Source organism: Podarcis bocagei (genome assembly GCF_964188305.1).
Source record: "Podarcis bocagei genome assembly, chromosome: 11".
Lineage (NCBI taxonomy): Eukaryota > Metazoa > Chordata > Lepidosauria > Squamata > Lacertidae > Podarcis > Podarcis bocagei.
Genome location: NC_138136.1, coordinates 25,188,386 through 25,212,176, shown reverse-complemented (window position 1 = coordinate 25,212,176; position 23,791 = coordinate 25,188,386). Strand labels below are relative to the sequence as shown.

The window sequence follows — 23,791 nt, the reverse complement described above, 5'->3', positions numbered from 1 at the left end:
GAATATTCATGGGCAAGTGCCCATGAACAGTGTACTGGGCTCAAAAGGCAATCCAAACATTCCATGGAGAACATTGGTGAGACCTTTCTGTACACAGGATCTTCCAAACGCAATTCTCCTGGAATCAGGGAGGCTTGCCATTGGTTCTTACATGACTCAGGTGGTATGGTCGCTAGTCCTGCATGGTTGCAGTTCACACTGTTCCGATAACACTGAATGGGGAGCACATGGCCAAGGGGTGGATGATGCGATTTCCTAGGCTAATGCTGCCCTTTCGCCACTCTCCCTGACTCTGTGGAGCAGCAGAAAGGAGACAGGTGAAAGATTATCTAGCCACAAAGGCTATAAGATGTATGGAGGCTGGAGATGCTATTGTACATGTTGGGAATGATCATTCCCATGTGGCAAGAGGCATCAAAGGCTGCAGGCTGTGCAGGCTGTGCAGACTTACACTGGCCTTCCTCAGATAACTTTGGGAGGAAAATTGAGGTTGTGGAGAAGCCCTCATCTGTGTTGAGCAGTTTGTGGAAGCCACCAAGTAACAGTGGTGCATGTGGATGACCTTACAGCCTATCTGTGATTGATTGGAATTCCATATTTAAAATCAAATTAACTACAAAGCAGAGCAGGGATGTTCTTCCCATCCCTAATTTTAATATATATTGCACACTTTAGATCATCCTTCATTTTATATTATCCTCCATGCCATTAAACTGAGGAATTATACTTCATTTACCAAGGATGGGAAGTTGAGCTGGAGAAACTTCAGACTCCCAAACAAAATTATTAATGGCTGGATGTTATACTGATTAGATTTAGGTGGCTGTAAAGGTTGCAAGTGAACTAAATCTAGCTGGCTGTGCTGTGTTTGCAGTCCAACACTGCCCTCATTATAAAACGATCATTCATTTGGCATGTTGGCAGGCTGTGCTTTAAGACTCCATGTCTAGGTTTCATGTGCAGGAGAATAAATGGGCCTCTCGTATCTTAAAGCACAGGAAAAGTTTGTTATTCAAGACCGAGGGGCATTTTGAAAAATAATGTCCAAGTATATAAATGAAGTTTATGCTGTATCTGTGGTGCAGTATTTGAATAACAGTTGCAATTACCCATAATGCTTCAAACCATCATATATGAGATGGCAACAACAGTTTCAGTCTACCTGTAGCTCTACCCAGATGTTAGCCAGAGAAAGCAGGAAGCAGGATTCACACCCCACCAACTAACCCTCATCAGCTCCACTCTCAACCTTTGCATGTTGATGAAGAGCTGAAGGGTAACTCTTTGTGCAGTTGTCTGAATGCTCTTAAAAATCCCCTCTGCAATCGGGAGCCTTGACTGCGCATGTTCAGTATGTTCAGTTGAGCAGGTGAATGTGTATGTGTTCAGACATTCGGCCTCAGCATGCCGAGTCTAAAAGTGGAGGTTGTGGGGATGGGTGACATCTTGCAGACATTGGTCTTTCATATTTCAGTGGCGCCCTGTGCAAGGCCAAAATTCAACGCCCCCTGCCTTTCACCTTCTGTTCTGCTCAATTCACTACATCATACCTGTGACGCCTTGCAGAGTCCCCATGGCTCTGCACCTACAGTAGTGTAGTGGAAGTAGTCACATACTGGCCTAAATCTGCCTCTGTCCCTGTCTGCACATTCTCTGCATGAGGAAAAAACACATGCATAGGACTTAACACATGCATCAAAGTGGGGTTCTCCTTGGAGTAGACACTATCCCTAGTGTATCATCAATCCATTACTTCTAGAGCTATCCAAACCAATACAATGATCACTTTTGCAATTATTCCAATTAGGAGAAAACAGAGAGGGCTATATAAAGCCACAGGGTGGTAGTTCACTACATTTTACCCACTGGGGAAAAACCACACACCATGATAGTGGAGTAGGAGAGCTGAAAATAATGCCAATATATTTCACATCTGTCAACCAATCCTCCCCTTTGGTTTCAGATAGTACATTGGTAGATAAGTCTAAAAAGTCTGGGACACAAATTTTCACAGCCTTCTAGTTGCTATGGTGGCTCATGTACCAGAAGTAATGTATTTAGTGTTAACTCCGAAAGTGTATACTCGATTCTGACCAAACTAAGCCTCCTAGAGCAAAATATACATCAGGAGGCTTCTGGTGTATATATCCCAATGTTCTTATGTTGACTGAAATGGGAAGACAATAGTTTTAAAGTGCAACACACACACACACACACACACACACACACACACACACTCGTTTGTTCCCTTATCCACAGTGCATTGCTATATTGTCCTCATGAAAGTTACTGCTGCTCAAATTCAGGCACAGTTTACTACTGAGAGGCCATCTTTTCTTTCATCCTGTACATTGTCGCTTGTGTTCCTCTGCTTCAGGGTATTTGTCAGCTAGCAGCAGGTAGTGGTTGTAAATGCCTCCTCTGTTTGTTTGCTTATTGGGTTCCTTTCTGTGAAGGATCTGAAATTGCCATGGTAAGAGACGGAAAGTTGGCTGAGACGGACCACTGGGAGATCAACACAAACTAAACCTGGAAATAAGAGACAAATATTTATTAATGAGGGTGAGCAGAGATTGCAAGAGGCGTCCAGGGAAAGTTGTGGAATCTCAATATGCCGCACTCTTCAAACAGCTCTCCAAAGGCTGGAATTCGTTTAAGCACAAGCCGACTTTAGCTTAATAATAACTAGAGGGGATGCAGAAGACTAGCGGTCTCATCCACAAGCCAATCAAGCAGAAGCATTTGGATATAAGCCAATTTAGTCCAATTGGAGTTAATGAAATTCAGTAGGCTTCTAACACAAGTGAAGGCTGGGTTGTAATTAAATGAGGCCAGGCTGGATAAGAGCAACAATCCTTCCTGCTCTGAAAACCTCTGCCAATGTCCAGAAGAATGGCAGGGAAGATGCAAGAAGCAATGCACACTTAGCCTGGCGTTATTTGGAGACGTAAGAGCCATGCCCAGGGTCAGAATGATCACTTAATGAAGCGGTACACTGAAATGTTACAAAGCGAGGGCTGAACAGTCAGATAATGGGTTGCATCATTGGTCAGATCCAGTTTATACTCTTCTTGTGATCTTAAGCAGATACACACAACTTCAGATTCTTCCCTTGCAGAGATGTTGGTATGCAGTTCAGAAATGCATTTACAAAGAGAGAGCAGAAATGTTGACCAAGCATTCATTACATTCACAGTACTACATTAACAAAATGTAATTATAATTATCCTCCCAGGCTTTCACTTAGCAGTTTGATTACTTCCCCTCTAAATACTTAAGTGAATCTGAAATGTGCCTTTCAGCTAATTCTTCCTGCAGATACGGGTTCATCTGGTTCTATACTCCCTGCTTTTATGGGGTAGAAGAGCTGTTCCCTACATTATATTTTAGGTGTACACCTAAGGTGTTTTAAGTGTATGTCTAGCAATGAAAAATGTCAGCATAGTGTGATGGTTAGAGGAGCTTTTGCCAATTTGTTGCTCTCCAGATACCATCGTACCCTTGATCCTGAACGCCCTGGTACTTGGACGTTTTGGCTACCGAATGCCACAAACCAGGAAGTGAGTGTTCCAGTTTGTGAACATTCTTTGGAACCCAAATGTCCGACGGGGGTTCTGCGGCTTCCGATTGTGAAACCACACTATGGTTTCCGAACGTTTTGGAAGTCGAACGGACTTCCAGAAAAGATTCCATTCCACTTCTGAGGTACAACTGTATTTTGGACTAATGGGAGTTGTTGTCCAAACAGAAAAACTGAGGAGTGCTGGGCTCACCTCAATTTATTTCCCAGGGGGTGGACCCAAGCAAGACCCATTGGCTGTTTGGCCCACCCCTTGGGGAGTCGCTGGACCCGGGCCTGCCTGCCAAAGGCCAATCTGCAGGCATGCCTGCAGTCCTCCCTGGCTGGCTGCCAGATCGCTGACCAGGGCTGTGGCCAGGCCTCAATGCCTTCTGACCATTTAAGATAAGGAGACTTGTCATCCAAAACATCTGAGGGGGCCCCAATACATGACTCAGACACGTGCAACATATACATATATAGCCTTATTATGAAATTCGGATTTACTATAGCACACTGTTCAACCATTCTTTCCTGGCAAACAAGCATTTACTGCTGTGAAATTTGCAATTTTGCCTGTAGTTCTTAGGTATTTTAATTTATTTAGCAAGATTTATATATTGCTCATTCAAACAAAACAATCAAACGATCCAAGCAGTTTCCATAAATAGTATAAAAGATTCTTTTAAAATAGTGGTAGAAAAGAGTTTAGAAACAATATATGCATTTATTTCTTGTGCTTGCTTTAAACTTAGCACAAAACTTCTAGAAAGTGATTTACCATCTGCTGAAGCCTTAAGGTAAGGCTGCATGCCAGGCAATAATTCACTAAGGAATATTCTCTATTTTCCTTAAGAATGATCTTAAATGTGGTTTCATTTCATTCCTCCAAATTATGGTAAATTTCCTTGTGACTGGCTCTAGTCAATAGAGCAGAGTGAAGGATATGTTTTGAAAGATCTCCCATCTCACTTCTCAGCATTTACTTTTTTCTTCATTTAAAAAGCTGGAAATGCACAGCTTTGCACTGTGCAGTATTTGTGATCTATTGGTCAACCCCTGCTTGATTAATGCACAATTTTAGTATTTTCCTCCCAACCTGCAAGCTGCTTTCCTTCAATGATTAAAAAATGAGCACTTGGCACCCTTAAGCACACACGCTGATGTTCCAGGCTCAAATTTATCTTGTAGCTTTGAAAAATAGCCCTATAAACACCAGCACATCTGAAAGCTTTACTATGTATTCCAATGAGCACTGATCAAAAGAGCTGATCTGAGTGCTGCGGTCAGACTTGCAGAAAGGTTAAAGTTCACTCTCCAGGAAGCATATGAATTATAAGATGTGCCTGGGAGATGGGGGGGAGGAGAAAATGTATCGCAGTGACAAGAAAGACTGATTGACTAGTCATATGCAAAGAATCATGGAAGTGGGAAGAAACTTTGAGATCATTTATTCCTACCCCTGTTCAGTTCAGGAATCAAGATCCTTGACAGATAGCTTTATGCCTCTACTTGAACATCTGCAACTATGAAGAGTCCCATCACCTTTTGAGATACTCTGTTTCACTCAGCCCTTGCCATTAGAAAGGGTATCCTAATGTTTAGGCGAAATCTACTTCCATGTATTAGTTCTAGTCCTTTCCCCTGGAGCTGCGCAGAACAAGCATGCTCCATCTTCTGTATGGCAGCTCTTTGTGTGTTTGAAGGCAGCTATCATGTCTCCACTCTTCTCTTAAGGAACTTAAACATCACCAGCTCTTTCTCATGGACAGAGCTTTTTTTCAACTGGAACTCAATTCCAGCACCTCTCAAATGGGTGCCATTGCCATTGCAAGAGAACAAGGGAGGTATCTATGGTGAGTTCTGGCTTCTCTGTTTCTACAAAAATAGCACTGTTCACAGGAGTTGGTTTCAAGATCCCTCACTATCCTGCTCAGCAGCCTCCCTCTTCTGGACCCATACTAGTTTTTGTCAAAGTCACTCTTAAAATGTGGTGCCCACAACCAGACAGAATACTCCAAATGCAGTATAACCAGCACAGAATAGAATGGTACTATTGCTTCTCATGATATGTTTGTTTTGTTTTGTTAATGCAGCCTAATATGGCATTCACTTTTTTTTAATCATCCACATCAACAGCTGTTATATAGAAGCAAGTCCCATTGTAGTCAATGGGCTTTATTCCCAAGTACAGTAACTGTCCATAGGTTTCTATTCAAAATCCAGAGACCCTGCATTAGATATTTTTCGTTCTGCTGCTTCCGAAATCTGATGGGAAATTTTTTGGATGACATTATAAAACGTGCCCTTGTTACAAATCATTTTTTACAAAAATAATAACAATAGCGTATTGTGATTGTGGTGACCTTCGTTGCTTATTCTTTTTGCTCCAAACCATTGTCATTGCTCTTAATCAAACCTTAGTGCCAGATGCACCAGCAGGTGATGATGCTCTTGTGCTATAGAGGGATAGGGAGTCAGTCATTATTGGCCAATGGACAGCGACAATATAATCCAGTAACATCTGACTTTGTGATCAGAGTTGGTCACATTGCTGGTAGGGAGGTGCAGGAAAGGTTCAGGTTAGATAATGTAATACCTTTGAAAGTGAAGGGCTTTTCTGGTGGCCAGATGGAACAGTCTTGAGGTCTACCTGCCACATCTGCCTGGAGTTGTGGGGCCCTGGAGTTTAAAGAAAATGTGACTGTAGTTCAATCCATCACCACTGTCTGGCCTCCTTATTCCTGGGTCTGGACACAGAATATCCCACACCATGGTTTCCAGGTGCCGGTCGATTGCAGTTGTTGTTACATTAATATATGTGGCCCAATTCACCCAGCCTGCTTATTTCCCTGTGCAGTTGCAAAGCTAAACCCACTGTACAAAAATGCAGATAAGAAGACTGTTACGATTTTAGGCTTGTTTTCCACTCTTCTGCAAGAACTCACACCAGGTAACAAATCAATGTAGGCAGGCAAGAAATGAAAGACTATATGTCAGATTTGATTTCTTGCAACTTCCTGATAAGAGGAGGCTTTTAAACTGTACATTGATACAAAATTATTAATATCCTTTTGTGAGGTGTTAGATAAAATAAAATAAAGCACAACCCATGCTGCTGAATCCACAGTTCCCACCAAGTCTGGTCTTTTAGCTAGATTATTTTTTGACAGTATAATTAGTCACAGTTTTCCTTAAATCAGACAGAAGAATAATTGTATACATTGTGGGTGTGGGTGTTTCTGTGTGTGCATTTGAGTGAGTAAGTTGCTAGACAACTTTCCCCTGCAATTATTTTCTCTCCTAATAAATAATATTTGAACTACTGTGTTCATATTCTTAAGTGAGCATCTCTCAATCAGACCTGCAGCTAATCTGGCTTTCCGAAAATAACAGGCAAATTGCCCTGGAACATTATATAAGTCTCAGGTGGTGGAAGCTATTTGAATATCCTGCAGCTATTTATTGGATCTAAATGGAAAAAACGGTGACATATTAAAATTAAATCTAGATAGCTGTTCCCATAGCTGCAAATGAAGGGCAGAAAAATTGGGTCCTGATGGTTCCAAGATTTCACTTTCTACTATTCTATACATGCATTTAGGACTGAACTGGGGCAATTTTGTGCTGGGGTGCTCTAAGGGAAAATGGATTTACCGAACCTTCTCTGAAACATTATTATACAATGAGTTATAATGAATAAGCCTCAGTGTATTCATTTTGCTACCATGTAGGTGTAGTGCAACTGTCAAATATTGGTCCTGGTTTCTGAAAGAATAGAAACACTGAAAGTAGACCCGTTCCAGGCAACTGGAAAACAGGGTTGTTGTTTTTTCACTTAGTTTTCAGTTATTCCTTAAAATCTGTTGCCAGTAACACAATAATTCTGTTCTCATACAATGGATGGGTTTGGGGTTGGTGTGTTGCAGTGGGGCTGAGGGATAGCCATACCCACAAATCAAGGTCCATCACTGAAGAGGGTTCATAACATGGTAAGGCATTGGTGACATGTTAAGGGGGTCAGTCTTGCTCATAGACTAATGGGCAAGTGCTCAATCCTATGCCATTTTACCTGAGAGTAAGCCTTATTGAAATGAATGGGACTTATATTTGAGTTGACAACTGTGAGAACAGGATGCTGGACTATATAGAGGATTGGCAATTAGACATGTATAGGATTATTCTGCAAATATTTTAAAGAAAATAAAATAGGTCATGAAATGCAGCATGCAGAGGAGATGGAGTTATGAAATTCATCTCTTCTGGTCCATGGCAGCCAAGAACCTGTGTAATCATGTTACCTACAGTATTCATAATTTCAGTGGATGCACTAGCAAAACATTGTGGTTTAATGCCAGGGGAAATATGATATTTATGGATTTTTTTTAAAAAAAAATTACTACAGGATCCACAGAAGAAAATTGACTCTCAATATGTAGACAATTGCAGTTTGTCCTGCATATCCCACTTACTGTCGCATTATGGTAGACATGCCCGAGGCAATGTGGTTACCTCCTCTTTCATGGTGGCTTCTACAATTTTCAGGATCCAGGAACATTCTGAAGTTTTATTTATATAGCATGCAAATGTCACGCCTCCCAAATCAGTGGGATTTGGCCATATACTGTAAGCCATATTAGTTCCTGGAATTATGTGACAACAGTCACAAAGATGGAAGCAGCTGCAGTCTTCTTCAGGCACTTGATATGGGCAGACCTTCTGATCAGATTCTGATTGTGTGTTTCAGTATCTTGACAGGGATAGCCAACATGGTAACCTCCAGACGTGGCTCAAATCCAAGCCCATCAGCCCTAGACAACATGGCCAACAATTTGGGATATTGGAAGTTGTAGTCCAGTAACATGTGGAGAGCATTATCTAGGCTATCCCTGATCTAGGCCAGGCTGAGAAACCTATGGCCTTCCAGATGTTGCTGGACCAGATTTTGCTGGACACCCATCAACTGGTGATTGGCCATGCTGCCTGGAGCTGATGGGATTTGGAGTCCAACAACAACAGGAGGGCTACAGGTTACCAACTTCTAGTTTAGGGGGCACATAACACACTCTCAAGAGCTTGTACATATGGCTTGTGTAATTCCAGGTAAAAATATTACCTAACAACATAAGAAAAGCCAAAGGTTTGTCTAGTCCAGCATCTTCTTCTTACAATGGCCAACTAGATACCTGTGGGAAGCCTGAGCATGGCATTCTACGTCTGACAGTGAAGGTAGTAGAACATCAGTAGAACATATGTAAATGAGTTTGGGTGCCTCTTCTCATGTTACAAGAATCAGGCTGCCAGAAAAACCCCTCCATCTGTTGTCCAACACTGTAAGCAGAACTAGACACAGTGCTTGCAGTAATTAACTTTATTGCTCAGTAATTAAGAAGTCCGTATAGTTAAAGCTATGGTTTCCCCAGTAGTGATGTATGGAAGTGAGAGCTGGACCATAAAGAAGGCTGATCACCAAAGAATTGATGCTTTTGAATTATGGTGCTGGAGGAGACTCTTGAGAGTCCCATGGACTGCAAGAAGATCAAACCTATCCCTTCTTAAGGAAATCAGCCCTGAGTGCTCACTGGAAGGACAGATCCTGAAGCTGAGGCTCCAATACTTTGGCCACCTCATGAGAAGAGAAGACTCCCTGGAAAAGACCCTGATGTTGGGAAAGATGGAGGGCACAAGGAGAAGGGGGCGACAGAGGACGAGATGGCTGGATAGTGTTCTCGAAGCTACCAGCATGAGTTTGACCAAACTGCGGGAGGCAGTGGAAGACAGGAGTGCCTGGCATGTTCTGATCCATGGGGTCATGAAGAGTCGGACATGACTAAACGACTAAACAACAACAATCAAGAAGTCATCACCCAGCACATCCATCAGATAAACAGGTCAGTTGCAGAAGCTAAAGTTCCGTCTGCTCTCCCCCTCATTTGTACCTCCCCCCTTGCCTTATTTGTACCTCCCTCCTTTCCGCTGTGACTCAGCTTTTCTCAATTGTTCTAGCCTTTTCCTAACCCTTCTTTCTTGTGCTGAGAGTAGGGGAGGGGAAGGAGCTGAATCCGGACTGTACTGCAGAGCAGAAGACACAGTCCCTGCTCCTTCTCTATCAGTGTCTGTGGCTACCTCAAGCATCTCCACTTCACCCTCACTCTGCTGATGATTCCTCCCTGTCTCACCAGTCTGAACCTGGTTCAATGTCCCCATCCCCCTCAGGTGCCTCCTGGACTACTGGCTGCTGTTTCTCATCCAGCCAATCCCTGACATCTGATGTATAAGTGACTTAAGCTTCTACTTTTTTTGTGTGTTTCCAGTATAACATGAGAATAAAGAAAGTTGTGATCTGCCCCCCCATGGGGTACATAAGTTCCAAATATGTGTGGAGGTCAAAATCTTGTTGGACAGGGAACACAAGTTATTGCAAGTTATTACTGTATAGGCAAAAAAATGCTGATCTATACACCATACTGCAATGCCCAAAGCTAATTTAAGGTACGTCAAACTTTTAATGCATGTTTATACCACTTTGTCATCAATTGCATATATTCAAGCTGATCACACACAGCATTAGAAAGAAATCATATTATTTTTGTCATCCATTAAGGGATCCAATAAGGAGGCTTGATTTTGGGGAATTATTAGTAATGTTACAAACTTCTGTGCGTCCCTTGGAATTCTCCTGTGTGTCTGTATCATCACTTAGAACAATATTTCATCCGTTTGTTCAGTTATTCTCAATTTTATAATGGATTGATTCTATATTGCTCTGAGCCTGTTTACGCTCGGCAATTTTGTGTGTTTTAAGATTAGCATTTCTTATGATTTCCAGGACATATTGATTTTCTTTGGGTGGGATACAGAGGTGCACAGCTGATTTCCAATGATTCAAAATGTCGCAAAATCTCTAGCCTTCTAATGCAGGCTAAAAGGGGCCGAGTTTTCAGCGCCTTGTCTGGAGGATGGCATTTCTTGAAGGTCAACCGAAGCAGCTCCCTGGCAGACAGAAAAATATTATTTGTCAAACTGAGATGACAGAAGTAATGCTTGGTCTCAAAGCTTATCAGGGCTATGTGGTGGTGTTCATGAAATGTGTACAGTGGACATATCTTTGGAGTGACACCACAACAGAAACATTTAAAGTTTTTTCTTACTAACTGATAAGGGTCCCTTGGGAGCATGTCTACAATTAATGACTGCAGTGCAGAACTTATTGGATATATGGTTTGGTTGTCAAGTGATAAAAAAAAGCTTGTTCAGTTGATACAAGATTGATCTTTGCTGCATTCATTCCTGAATTCTAAGAGTATGTGCTTCTCCTTACATTATAATCTCCAATGCTGCCTTTAAAAAAACCAATAAAAACCCTATTGACTGCACTGGATAGAAATACGGTGGTGGAAAAATAGTTGGGACAGTTTAGGACAAAAGGCAGAATGGATCACATAGTATTGTTCAGTTGGCAGGTTCCTAAATCTTCTTAAATTCAGAAAAGGTATATCATCTCCTCTGAGGGGTATGTCAGTCTGGACAAGATGCACCACTTGGATGTTGCACTGATCATTGCCCCCAATCCAAGAGAGCAAATACTAGAAGGAAAGGTTATGTAGAACTCTGCCTATGTGATTTGCACAACGGACTGAGACAGAGTGGCATGAACCAGCCTTTTTCATGTGTTACTTACATATAGGGCTATCATGTGAAGAAACGGGACCAGGCCTTCACCCCCAACACCCCATGCTAATTCTTTCCCAGGTCCTTTCCCTCTTATTATTACACTACTAGTAGTCTCATTGCTCGGGAGTTCTAAGAAACCCCCAAATCAGTGGAGCTTTGAAATCACTGTTTAAAATCAGAGTGATTTTGAAACGTTCAGTATCTTCACCATCTTGATTCAAAATGGCACCTCATTATATCCAAACAGACAAAAAGCTGTTGCATAATATCTTAAGAGACATCCAAATCCACAACAACTTTTTAAAATATATAATAAAAAAGACAAGTGAGAGAAAGAAAGTAAAAGAAAGAGAACAGAAAAAGAACAAGATACACATAAAAGAGAAGGAAGATTTAGGAAAATGAGTTATTCCTTGGAGCCCATGGCAGCTACTTTTAAATTCAACAAAAACGCAGGGCAACTGGTCCTAAGTGTATCATGATCAATACAGCTTTGGGAGTAAGATAATTGCCTAAAACAGGTTAATTATCTACAGCTTTAGCAGAAGCCTTATTGGACAAGTAGCCTTTTGGAAAACCTGACCACTTCAAAAGTAGTAACAATGAATCCAGTATAACTGGATTTAAAAGCTACCAAGTGTGGCTCATGCAAGACATTATTTGAAGACTTTATTGCCAGATGTCTTTGCTTCCGATTCCGTAAGCTCAAATGGCAGCATTTGTTGCTATCAGTCTTTTGACTGGGAGTTTCAGGTGCATGAAGGAACAAGAGCAATTGAGCATTGTGGGATTTGAGTGACAGCCTGGGGCTTTCAAGGCAGACTCTTGCTTACAAAGTTGAGAGAATTTCCAATTGTCAAATTGGCATGTGCCAGATGAAGGGCTTAGTCGGGGCGCCAGCTGTTCTACAGGCACACCTGCTGTGAAATAAACAATTAATACAAAAGTGAAGTGCACGAATATGCAGGCAGAAGACTTTAATCCCCCCCAATCCCATATTGTGCCGTTCTACAGCATCTTTCTGGGGTCACAGGTGCCATAAGTCAGCTTATTGATTAATAACAACATATTGTCAAAACAGAATGGGCGGGCTTGTCAATGAGAGGCAAGAGGAAGGGGGCACAAAAGTGGGAGGCAAAATGCATGAAGAGTAAAAGGGCTTCAATAGGTTCTTTTGCTGTTAAAAAATGGAGGGGCAGATATAATATTCATCCAGTCCAGTTTAGTTTAGTTTAGTTTTTTTGTTTTGTTTTGTTTTGCAAGGGAAGCTATTTTTAAAGAATTGAGAATAAAACGTTTCAGACCACTGCTTACAAAGATATTGGCTATAACCATGTGAAACACAGGCTGTATTGAATAATATAGTGCCCTGTTGTAAGTATGCATCTATTTATGAATGCCTGCCCCCCCCTCTCTATATATATGGGCAGCAATTTGTAAGAAACTGCCTGCAGCCTAATCATCTTACAAAGCAGCACTCCCTATTCACATACTGTAAATTGTGGAAGAGGCGCATAGATAACACATTTACCTTTCTTTTTCTTTTGCTGAAAAGGTTCCCAAAGAAATTTACAAAGATGAAGTTTAAGACAGTCTCTGCCCTCAGGATTATGATTTAAAAGACATGACATGCCAGGAAAAAGAGACGGGAAGAGGAAGCATATATTAAGAGAAATGTGTGAGAGAATGTATGCAAATTTCCATGTGGAATGTTAAACGAAAAACTGGCAAATTGATGGAGAAATCGCATCTTAAGTTTGGAAAAAAGAGAAACAAAGACTAACGGGTTTGCCCATCACTAGTCAGGGACCGTCCAAAGTTGTGGGGGGGGGGGACTGGTATCCCTTGTACATGTAATAATTTTTTAAACCACAATTCATGAGGGAGACATGGGGCAGACACAGGAGTTGGCAACAAATTTTCACCCATCCTCTCGGGGGAAGACCTGAGGGCTGACAGTCACCACATCTTCCTATTGTGCAGCCATGCCTGCTGTGGATTTACTACAGTTCCACCACTAAAAGAGGCAGCCTCCAAATTTCATCCAGCCACCACACATCCCAAAATTGTCATGCTCATTAAATCAATACCAATGATAATAGAGATACTGCATTTGACAGTGTGTAGCCAGCTTGAAGGGTTTTAGCAGTCTCTGTGCTCTGTATTTGTGCAAATGGCAGGTACAGTAAATATTATTGACATGTCTGGTTTGTTGAAGGGTTTTAAGTAAAAGGTCTTCTTCCTTCAGTTCCCCTTTTTATTGTCTAAGAATTAAATTGTTTGACTGGATGACTGTCTAGCTAGCTTGACTTTGACACAAGAGTACTATAACTAGTAATTTCCCTCTGTAGGTCATTTGGTGTGCGTCTTTCCTATGCGAGAGCTAATAAGAGGTGTCACTCCTCAAATTCTTGCCTCTCCCTGCATTTGTGTCAGCAGCTAAGGAGCTGTGACATTCAGCTCCCTTATGGCCGTGGTGTGCCCGCTAATTATGAAGCTCAAATCAAATCACTAACAGGCTCAAAGGGGGACAGTTATCTGTTGATCGGTGCCATTTTTTCTTCAGACGATCAGCTCATGGATGCCTGATGTAAAACCCTTAGCATCTCCAAGAGAAACAAACCCAAGCAAACTGGGATAGATTTTCCTTACAGTTGTGGACTTTAGAGACAGCCTTACATGGAAGAAAGTCATTCAACACAAGAATGCATGTATTCAGTGAAGGATGGCAACTTTCAAGCCTTACCTTCGTTATGAACTCATTTCACAATAATTTCATTTAGAATGCATTAGGGTTAAATGAGCAGCACACAGCGGTTTTTCATTACACTATATCATGGGTCGGCAAACTAAGGTCCGTGGGCTGGATCAGGCCCAATTGCCTTCTAAATCCGGCCTGTGGATGGTCCAGGAATCACCACGTGGATCGCCAGCATGTGGATCGCCAGCGCGTACATTTTTTCATTCTCCCTCCCTCTTTCTCACACAGCGGTGGCGCCGGCGCCTCCTCCCTCCCTCCTCCTGGCTTCTCCCCACCCTGCCTAGAGGAGGAAGGGGACAGAGATTTGTTAGTGCTGGCCCCTCTCTGGAGCCCTTTCGAGCGCCGCTCATTGTCCCTCTGCCCCTGCCGTTATATGCCAAAAAAGCACTGATAGTGATCTGATGTTGCATGTCTGCTGTTGTACAAGATCTATGGCAGTGGTAGCTAATATGGTGCCCTGTATATGTTGCTTGACTCTAATGCCCACCATCCCTGACTATTGGATAATGCTGGTGGGGTCTGATAGGAATTAGAGTGAGACAACCTCTGCAGGTACCATGTTGTGCTATCGCTGGCCAATAGGAACAGGATGTAAACTTTGTAAACTATTTAGCGTTTTTGTTTTTGCCAAAAATGTTAAGCAATATATCACAATATATCAATTCTCTAGACCAGGGGTTGTCAACCTGGTCCCTATCACTAGTGGACGTTTCAGGATTCTAGGTGGGCAGTTGGGGGGTTCTACGACACAAGCTGAATCCTCCTTCCATTGAGCACTGGTGGGCGGTAAGGAAATGTCACCATCAAGAAAGATGCATTAGTGGGTGGTAGGTATAAAAAGGTTGACTACCCCTGCTCTAGAAAAATAAATGAAACTGCTCTTCTGGATCCTTCACTGATATCAAGCAGTGAAGGTAGGAGACACAGGGTGTCATGGACATCTCTACGTATAGCCTGCCACCCCCATGATAGTTTGAACAATAATTTTTTACTCTTTCTCTACCTATATGACATGAGGATTTGTTGGCTGTTCTTCCTTCTTGTAGGGGGAACTGTAGTGATTATTGTTGTACCAAGGAAACCAATGAAGTTCATTGGGTGACTTTAGGTCATTCACTGTTTCTCAATCTAACCTAAAATAGAATGAAAGGAATGGGAGAGAAACTTATATACTGTCCTAAAACCTGGAAAGAAAGATGGGATAGAAATGTAGTAAGCAAATCAATTCAGGTGAACTGGTTAACTGCAGAATTGGAGGTGCAATGTGAGAACCAGTCTGGACAATATGGAAACCAAAGTTCCATATTCTACTGTAGTTTCTTTGGTCCTTTTCTGAAGAAGAACATTTGGATTTCAAAGCCTGTTCAGCAAATGGCTGTGGAAAGATTCTTGTAGTTTCTACAATATAGCTGAAGTTGAAAAATTCCACTCCATTTTCTGATCTGTTTTCTTTCTACTCCTATGATCAACATTTCCCCCACTCATTATAAAGTGTAGCAAATGCAACAGACATCAGCTATGCCTTATAGTATATGTATTTGATTACCTGCTGTGCAATGAAAAAAAGATGAGATGGATTTCACACTATACTAGAGATGATTGGTATGTTTATTTTCTTCCTCATCACTCATTTGGCTCTGGAGATACAGTGCATAAGCAGCTAAAATCCAGCTTTGAATATGCCTCTGGAGCTAGCTCATAGGAGGTACCATGACTTAATGTACACAATGTCCATGTGAGAGGGCAAAGTAGCTATGGGTGTGCTGTGACACTGTTGTGTTGGTAAACTCAGCCCTGAAGACAGAATAGAAAGGGGAAATGCTCTACCATCCCACTGGTGCAACAATGTCCATACTGAACTGGAATCAGACTGATCTAATTTATTCCCAAATGGCTATGAATAGAAGTTGCTATAGGGAAAGCAGGGAGGGAGAGCTGTTGCCTTTGTGCCCTCTTTAAGGCCTCAAGGTATGGACTATGGACACAGCACAGTCACCTTGCTGAGGATGAGCAGATCTGGCTCTGATCTAGATGGGAGGCCACTAAGATCTCCATTTACGTAACCTGGAGTTCCATTATGGAAGAAAGGTGAATGGGCTCCCCAAAAGCATTGGTCTGGTGGGGGGAAAGGACTCTGGACAATGTGAACATATAGTTTGATCCAACAAAGCTCTAATCTTCTTACACTCTCAAGTGTAAGAATCTGCTGGCTCAGATTTAAAGATCTAAGGCAAATCCCACAGTTGTTGGGGGTGGGATTCCCTGCTATTCTCTCCGTCCATTGTCTCCTTTGGTGAACATCAAATTCCACAGCTTTTCAGTATCACCAACATGCAAATGATACCCAGCTGTAGCTCCCTACCCAAGGCATCTCTTCTTCTATCCCATCTTCTATCTCTACTTGTGCGTCAGATAGATCTACTACAATGTTTCACTACCACTTAAAAGTTGACATATAGATGACTGAAGCACTTACCTTTCTTCTCAAGTTTCCATCTTCCTGATCATCCTCCCCACCCATTCTATTATCACGTTGGTAACTAAGAATGCAACATTGGCTTTATCCTTGGTTACCTTTGCTTCTTACATTTAATTAGTTGCCAAACTGCATCACATACCCCTGTGGAGCACCTCAAATATCTGCTGGTGTCCCGTCTAATTGGTTAAAACTCTGGCTCATGATCTGGTTATTTCTTGCCTCTTGCCTCTTCTCTTCCATACCTCAGTCCTCTCAGCTGCATACAAAACTCAACTGCCAGAACCATTCACCGCTTCCATTGCTCAGATCATATGACGTCCTCCTTCACTTGCTTCATATGTAAGATCTAAGATCTCCTTATTCCATATGGGCCACTCAACCACTTCAATCTGTGGGACTGGCACTGTTACAGGTGCAGCATAGTACTCTGCACTTGTAAGAAATTGGTCTTTGGAACTCCTTGCCTATTGATATCATGCAGATGCTGTCACTTTACTCTTTTCAGCATCTGCTTAAAATATTTTTGTTAATGCAAGTCTATCCAGACACATAGATGGTAATGTATTTTAATGTCTGTCTAGTCTATTGCATGATTTTAATTACTTAACTGTTTTTCTTGGTAATTTTAATTGTTCTTGAAAACCATTTAGGGCTTTCATTACAATCAATGGTTGAATATATTTTATTAAATAAAAATAAACATACCTTTCTCTGTTCAGCTGAAAGTCCTTTTGCTTACCCTTTGAAGCAGGGTGGAGAAAGACTTCAGGCTTGTTATAATTTAAACCCCGCCCCTCAAAAACTAGAATCCCAAGATGAGCAAGCCAACTGTTTAGCTTTCTTCGTTTCAGCAACCTAATTTAGATGGGGAAAGTTGCTTTTGTTGCTGCTGTTGTTAAACAATCTAGAGTCAGAAGTCTTGTAGATCACACAGTGATTTACAAGTAGATAGCAATTTACTCTTTGTCCCCCTGCGTTGACATTCCTAACAACCTTGTATACCATAACGCCCCTCGCTTCTCATTATATCCTTCTCTGCAACCTTCAGTTTTCCAACTCTGCCATCATCACAATCCTGTCCATTTGCCCTTGCTGCTACTTTCACTTCCTTCAATTCCCTCTCCAAACCCCATTTCTTCAGGGTAGTATTGGGCTTACCCCCCTAGTACTCATTCCAAGAATAGCTATGTTTTTTGTTGTAAATCTGCATTGCCTCCCTACTAAGGATGGGGAAGAAACGCAACTCAGCTCACATTTAAAGCCCAAAGCATCTCATTTGCACTTTCTGAAACAATACAAGAAGAGAAGCATGGAGATCCTCCAATTTTCGCAAATTTCTGAATTTTGCAAAACAGTTCTCCAGCCAAACAATGTTTACAAAATTGTATATATCAAGGGAACATGTGCATAAAAATCAACAAAGTAGTGAAAATAACATGCAAAATGCACTATATCAGGGGAAATTGCTTGCAAAAATGTGCAAATTAATCAATACTGCATGCAAAGATGTGTTTGTTCATATAAATTTGCACTCAAATTATCAGAAATGCGGAGAGCTGAATTTAAGATTTGAAAAATGAGAACTATAAGCAACATATCTGTCCACCCCCACTCCCTACCCTTATCTCTTCTACCACTGTCTATGTTGTTTTCTGTGTTGTATATTGTAGTTTGTAAGTTCCTTGGAAGTAGGGACCTTCCTTCTTTCTTTTTCTCTCTCTCCCTCTCCTATGAAACTCTGTAAGGTACCATGCACACTCTTTGTGCGGTATGAATGATACAAATGACAAAGATACAAGTCACCAAACATCTGGAATGAAACCACAGTAGTGACTTGGTAGTGATCCTCCTGATGGAAACAGTGACAGGAAAAAGACTATTTGGCAGTAGCTGTGGTTATAGATTACATATTAATCAGATGATAACAATCTCTACTCTGATCAGCTATGATTGCAGACAGAGAGGTAATTAGTTTTTTAAAACACATGCGTGTGAACCATAGACTGAACCTGTGACCTTTTGCCTGTGAAAAATGTGCTTTCCCACTGAGCTCTTGCCCTATTTCTGTGTCTAGTAATTCATCCTAATGGCGTTTTAGCCCTTTCCTTTATGCCTCCAAAATCTCTGGCAAATAATTAACAAATAAATTACCCATATATTAAAAATTACAGCTAATGATTGATACCTAATGAACAAGAGGAGTTAGTCAAAGGGGTATCCGTTGAGAGTGCCTCTTCTGTTTGCGCATTACCTTCAGGAGGTCGGAATTCATTACTGTAATGAGCAAGGCTAAATATATGTGTTCATTCAAGAGAGAGCAGATTTCTTCGCATGGTGATTATGTGTACACATTCATGGTTTGCTACATCACAAATGGCCTGGCTGGTCAAGTAACTCAGGAGGTTGCAGAAGGAGTGTGCGTCTAAGTTGACGGCAGCAAAACACATTAAGGAATTCTTCAGGCAAGTCATGTCCAATAAGTCTTTGATTTTCATCATCTTTGTGCATCCACACAAGACGCTATCAATGTCACAGAGATACTGCTCATCTGGCAAAGATATTAAAAGGAAGAAAATGCAACGGGACATGCTAAGAAAGCCGTTTTGGTGTTCAGCATTTAGAGTCTTCCCTGTACATTTTGCATTCCTTCTTCCAAGCAATGACTCCTTAATGTCAACATAGCTAAGGACAGATGTTATGCAGCATGTCTAACTACAATGCAAAATTGGGGGCTGTTTCTGATATCATCATCATCAGGTTGAAGGAGACGGTCAAGCTCTTTGCCTTTCCACGCACACCAGCTGTTTGGTACAAAGCCCAAGTGTACTGCAGGAGGGAGATTCTGGAAGAGCAGAAACAGAGTTGCTTTTTTGCCTTCTAAGTTGCATAAAAGAGGATGAAAGGAGCATAGAGGAGAGAGCCAAGAGAGAAATAGGCCTAAGCCAAAGCCTGGCTTAAGAAGAGTGTGGAAACACACAGGCTCCTAGAGAAGAACCCCAAGAAACTTTGCTCTTCTATGGTCATTTTTGCTGCTGTGCCACAGCAAGATTTGACTTAGTGTGTGGCCCGATTGAAGTCTTGTGCTTAAGCTCTCTTCTCACTAGGCCTGAGGGCTGTGCATCAGATTTGACTGAGGCCCAAGCCAAATTTGGCATATTCAGAAGGACCTGTGTATTGGATTGAGTTGCACCTACAGGTTGGGTTGGATGGCCCAGAGTGATCTGTGGCTGTCAGGGGATGGTGCATAAGGCAGGACAGAGAGGAAGGCCATCAGGTGGGAAAACCCCACAAGAAGTCTCAAGACTGGAATTGCTACCCTCAGAACGGGACAGAATACCAGTGACGGGGAGAAGGGGCCCCTCTGGCTCTGGTGATGGGACCTGCTCCTCTGGTTCCTGTGCACTGACCCCCCCATCCCTTCATCATCCTCTGTCACCCTGTGAGTACTTTCTATCTCCTTCACCATCCTCAACTTGCCCAGCTGTGTATCAGTCATGGCTACAACCCTCACTAGCATCCTCTTCCCCTTCCCTGTTGTCCTGCCAGTTCATGACAATATGTCTGCTATGAAGAATAGGTATAATAGGCATTTTGAAGAATGTTAAAAACATGATGAATAATGAATTTTTTTTGCAAATATTTTCATAATAAATCAAATTTCAACACCATTGTATTTTTTTGCATTTTTAAAAGCTTGCATGAAGCTACAGTTGTTGAAGCAAAGGAATTTCAAAAGACAAGGTGTTAAGGTAGCTTTTCACAGCCTTCTTGGATAGGGAGTTGTAGCAGATTCTGCCCATCAAGAAAGCGAGTGTTCATCTTTATTCAGATCTCACTTTTATTCTGTGCAGGTCCAGCTCGAGCTGGAGAAAAAGTACTTATTTCTACTAGGCAAAGATTCTACAGATGAATCAAGTCTGACATCCATGGCAAATAACAATTTCCGGTCTAAAAATGGGAGGAGGGGGAGAGAGAGAGAAAGATTACTCACAGGAAAAGTTCCACGTACTGACAGTGACAGGTTGGTTTGAAGATTTGAAAGAGTAAGCATGACTTCCATTGATGATGCATTGAAAAATCACCTGGCTTATCACAGCCGAAGACAAGTCTGTGTAGTGCACTTTTTCTGAAACTCCTCTCTCTCTCTCTCTCTCTCTCTCTCTCTCTCTCTCTCTCTCTCTCTCTGTGTGTGTGTGTGTGTGTGTTTGTGTTTGTGTGTTTATAGATCTGAGTTTTAACACTATCATGATTAAACTGGGTCGTGCAGCACTCAAAAGCACTAGGGGCCTAGTTTATGTTAAAACAATTGCTAATCATCTCCTTTTTATACTAATTACTCATGACAAACACTCTTTGAACATGATACTAATTTGGCTGAAATGGATAAATGCAAATATCTATTGATACTTTTGTAAACCTATACCATTTTTGCATAGTGCAGTATCTGGTTCTGCTGTAATGAAATTATTGGCACTGTGATATAATTAAAGACCATCCGTGTTCCCCACCCTACAATATCTTTCTTGTACTTAATTATCGTATCTTAGACCATAAATACAGTAGGAAGTAAAATAATTTATTTACAAGTGTAAATAGCTTTGCTATCATTGTGGCACATTCAGACTATATTCTGATTATATTATTCATAAGTACTCTGTTGCCGTAGCAGTTAGTGGAGTGGTGCTGGTAGGGCAGTGTTGTTCACCTGACCTCCAAACCCCAAGCATCACTGCTCATTACTGAGAAGAAGGGGATAGGCATGGACAGCTCAGGACATTGTAGGTTTGGTGTAAGTATGGTGGCAAGCATGTCAGATTGGTTCTACTGCCACCTCACCCTCTTCCTCTCAGGAAAAGGCAGAAACATTCAGAAGGCCACTCCACCAACCACTACTGCTCTATTGGCACAATTGTTTGCCGACACATCGTGGAAGAAGATACTCGTGAGACAGAGTAATGGTGGAAAGGTTACATTGATTTGAATATAACAGCGGAATATCTGCCAAACAACCAAATTATGTAAATATGGGCAGGTGGGATTGATTTGACATATATGAGGGAAGTATCACTACATTCCCATGGAAGATGACACCAGAATGCCCTTAAATCCCATAATGCCTCAGGGTGCCTGTCAAATAAGTTCTTAAATCCCCTTACACTGAATGACAAACACAGCAAATAAATATATGCATCAAGGGCAAACCAAAGACACCTACAGTGTGGAGTAGGCCCAAAAAAGGAATCCCAGGTGCCAGTCAGGGACCCCCCCCCCAAAAAAAATACCTACTCAGTCCCTACAATGGGCTTCTTAGGGTCTGGTTCAGGAGATCCTACACCCACTGCATTTCCCCTACAATACCTTCAAAAATATTAAATTGCTAATGCTTAGATTTCTGTGGCCATTATTATAAGATGTGTATAAAATAAATGGAGGAATGAGAGTTGTCTGAGAAAGAATGATTTGCCAAAGCTCACACACTGAGTTTCACAGACAAATAGGAGAATTTGAAACAGGGTTAGCCAGAACCTAAAATTCTAGTCAATGGAAAGAGCTGCAGTGGTGATCCTATATCCATAGCTGTCAATTTTTCCCTTTTCTTGCGAGGAATCCTATTTGGAATAAGGGAATTTCCCTTTAAAAAAGGGAAACATTGACAACTATGCCTATATTTATAGGATATAGCACCACCACAACTATAATTATCATCAACATTAATTTCTTACCCAACCAGGGTGGGCTATAGCATGTTAAAATTCAGTATTAAAAACATTTTTTTAAAAAAATAGAGTTTCAGTTCTGAGTGAGTCCTCAAAGTATGTATCTCATGTGTCAGAAACCAGGGTATAGATCATTTAAGACATCTCAGCATCATTACTGGGGGATCAGCATTCCAAATCTACATATATTTCTCAAGTGGGGACTTATGAAAATTCATGAATGATGCACAGCCTTCCACTGCAATACTTTCGGCAGCAAAGAAAACAACTCCATTGCTGCTAAAAGATGTGGGAGTGGATAAGGTGTTGGGCTCAAAAAGGGTTCTAGGTTTGCCTTTTGTTTGACGTGTAGTTTTATGTAGGTATGACCAAATGTCTTAGGGTTCCTGCCCCTCCCTTTAGGTTTTGAACTGTAATTCCAAAAGAACTATCAGTAATTGCCTACACTGGAATTGTACTGTGAGAATCATGAATTTGATTGGTCACCAGGATTCTCCTAAACATTAAGCTGTCGTTTCATTGCTTGTGCCACAGATGCCACCAAAGTAATATATTTCATTAAGGAAGGACAAAGGATCGAGAGCTGACTTCTCACCTTAGGATGAACTGCAAATTGCATTAAAGCAAAAAATAGAGCCCTGTCAGGTAAGGAGAGAGAGAGAGAGAGACAATCACTTAAGCTACTGGGTAATGTATCTAGCTACTGTCCCCACATCTGCGGTATAATACAGGACTGTGTCATTTTAAGCTGATTAGACAACTAATCTCACAAGAAACACCTCACACTTGCTCTGTATACCTTTGTGATTTCTCCTGCATTTCTTCAAACATAGAGGTTGAACAGGACACAATTATTTTGCCTTGAACTTAATACAAGTGACAAGTGCCAGCAGATAGAGCACACATCAGTGTCAGCCGCCTTGTTTAAAGTCATAGAAACACTCTCGCGTATTCCCATGAAAACCATCTCAGTGTGAAAGGTACAGTGCCTACCCTTCTGTTTTGCTCCAATGGAAAGCAAAGCTTATAACACACACTTACCTCATAATCCTCCTTAACCTATTCAGATTGGATTCTCTGTCAGGGGACAAGTGGAAGAAGATGGGGTTAGGAGGTTTTCCTTATTAAATTTGTTAAGCAGCTCATTAGCTCACAGTGACAATTATGGCTGAAAAGTGTATTAGTTGGTTATCTTATTTCGCTTTGGGGACACACAATACTGTACGACCACCCCTAGAATCCATATAATATAATTTACCAGGGCATTAAAATAAATAATGAATAAAGCACCCACGAATGATAAAATATTTGAGCTATGAGGTTGCCAAATGCTAGTAGGCTGGTCACATGTCTGACTTTACATCCAAAAGTCCTCTATTTGTGGGAGGAGTTGTGGGAGGAGTCACCGTATCCTAGAATTGTAGAGTTGGAAGGGACTCCAAGGGTCATCTAATCCAACCCCTTGCAATACAGGAATCTCAACTAAAGCATCCATGACAGGTGGCCACCCAACCTCAGCTTAAAAACCTGCCAGGAAGGAGGGCCCACCAGCTTCTGAGGGACTGCATTCAACTGTCAAACAGCTCTTGCTGTCAAAAAGT

At 41.5% G+C, this 23,791-nt stretch overlaps 1 long non-coding RNA gene across 2 annotated transcripts; it reads right to left on the bottom strand.

The window, feature by feature from the left end:
* Window positions 1-382: 382 nt before the first annotated feature.
* LOC308597835 lies at window positions 383-16,504 on the bottom strand. 2 transcript variants are annotated; one of them, XR_014013177.1, is made up of 4 exons: window positions 16,357-16,504; window positions 14,998-15,127; window positions 6,159-6,241; window positions 383-2,529 (listed from the first exon to the last, which is right to left on the bottom strand). It is a non-coding gene; the product is annotated as an uncharacterized lncRNA (long non-coding RNA). The 2 variants fall into 2 exon arrangements; XR_014013178.1 differs by lacking the exon at window positions 6,159-6,241.
* Window positions 16,505-23,791: the final 7,287 nt, after the last annotated feature.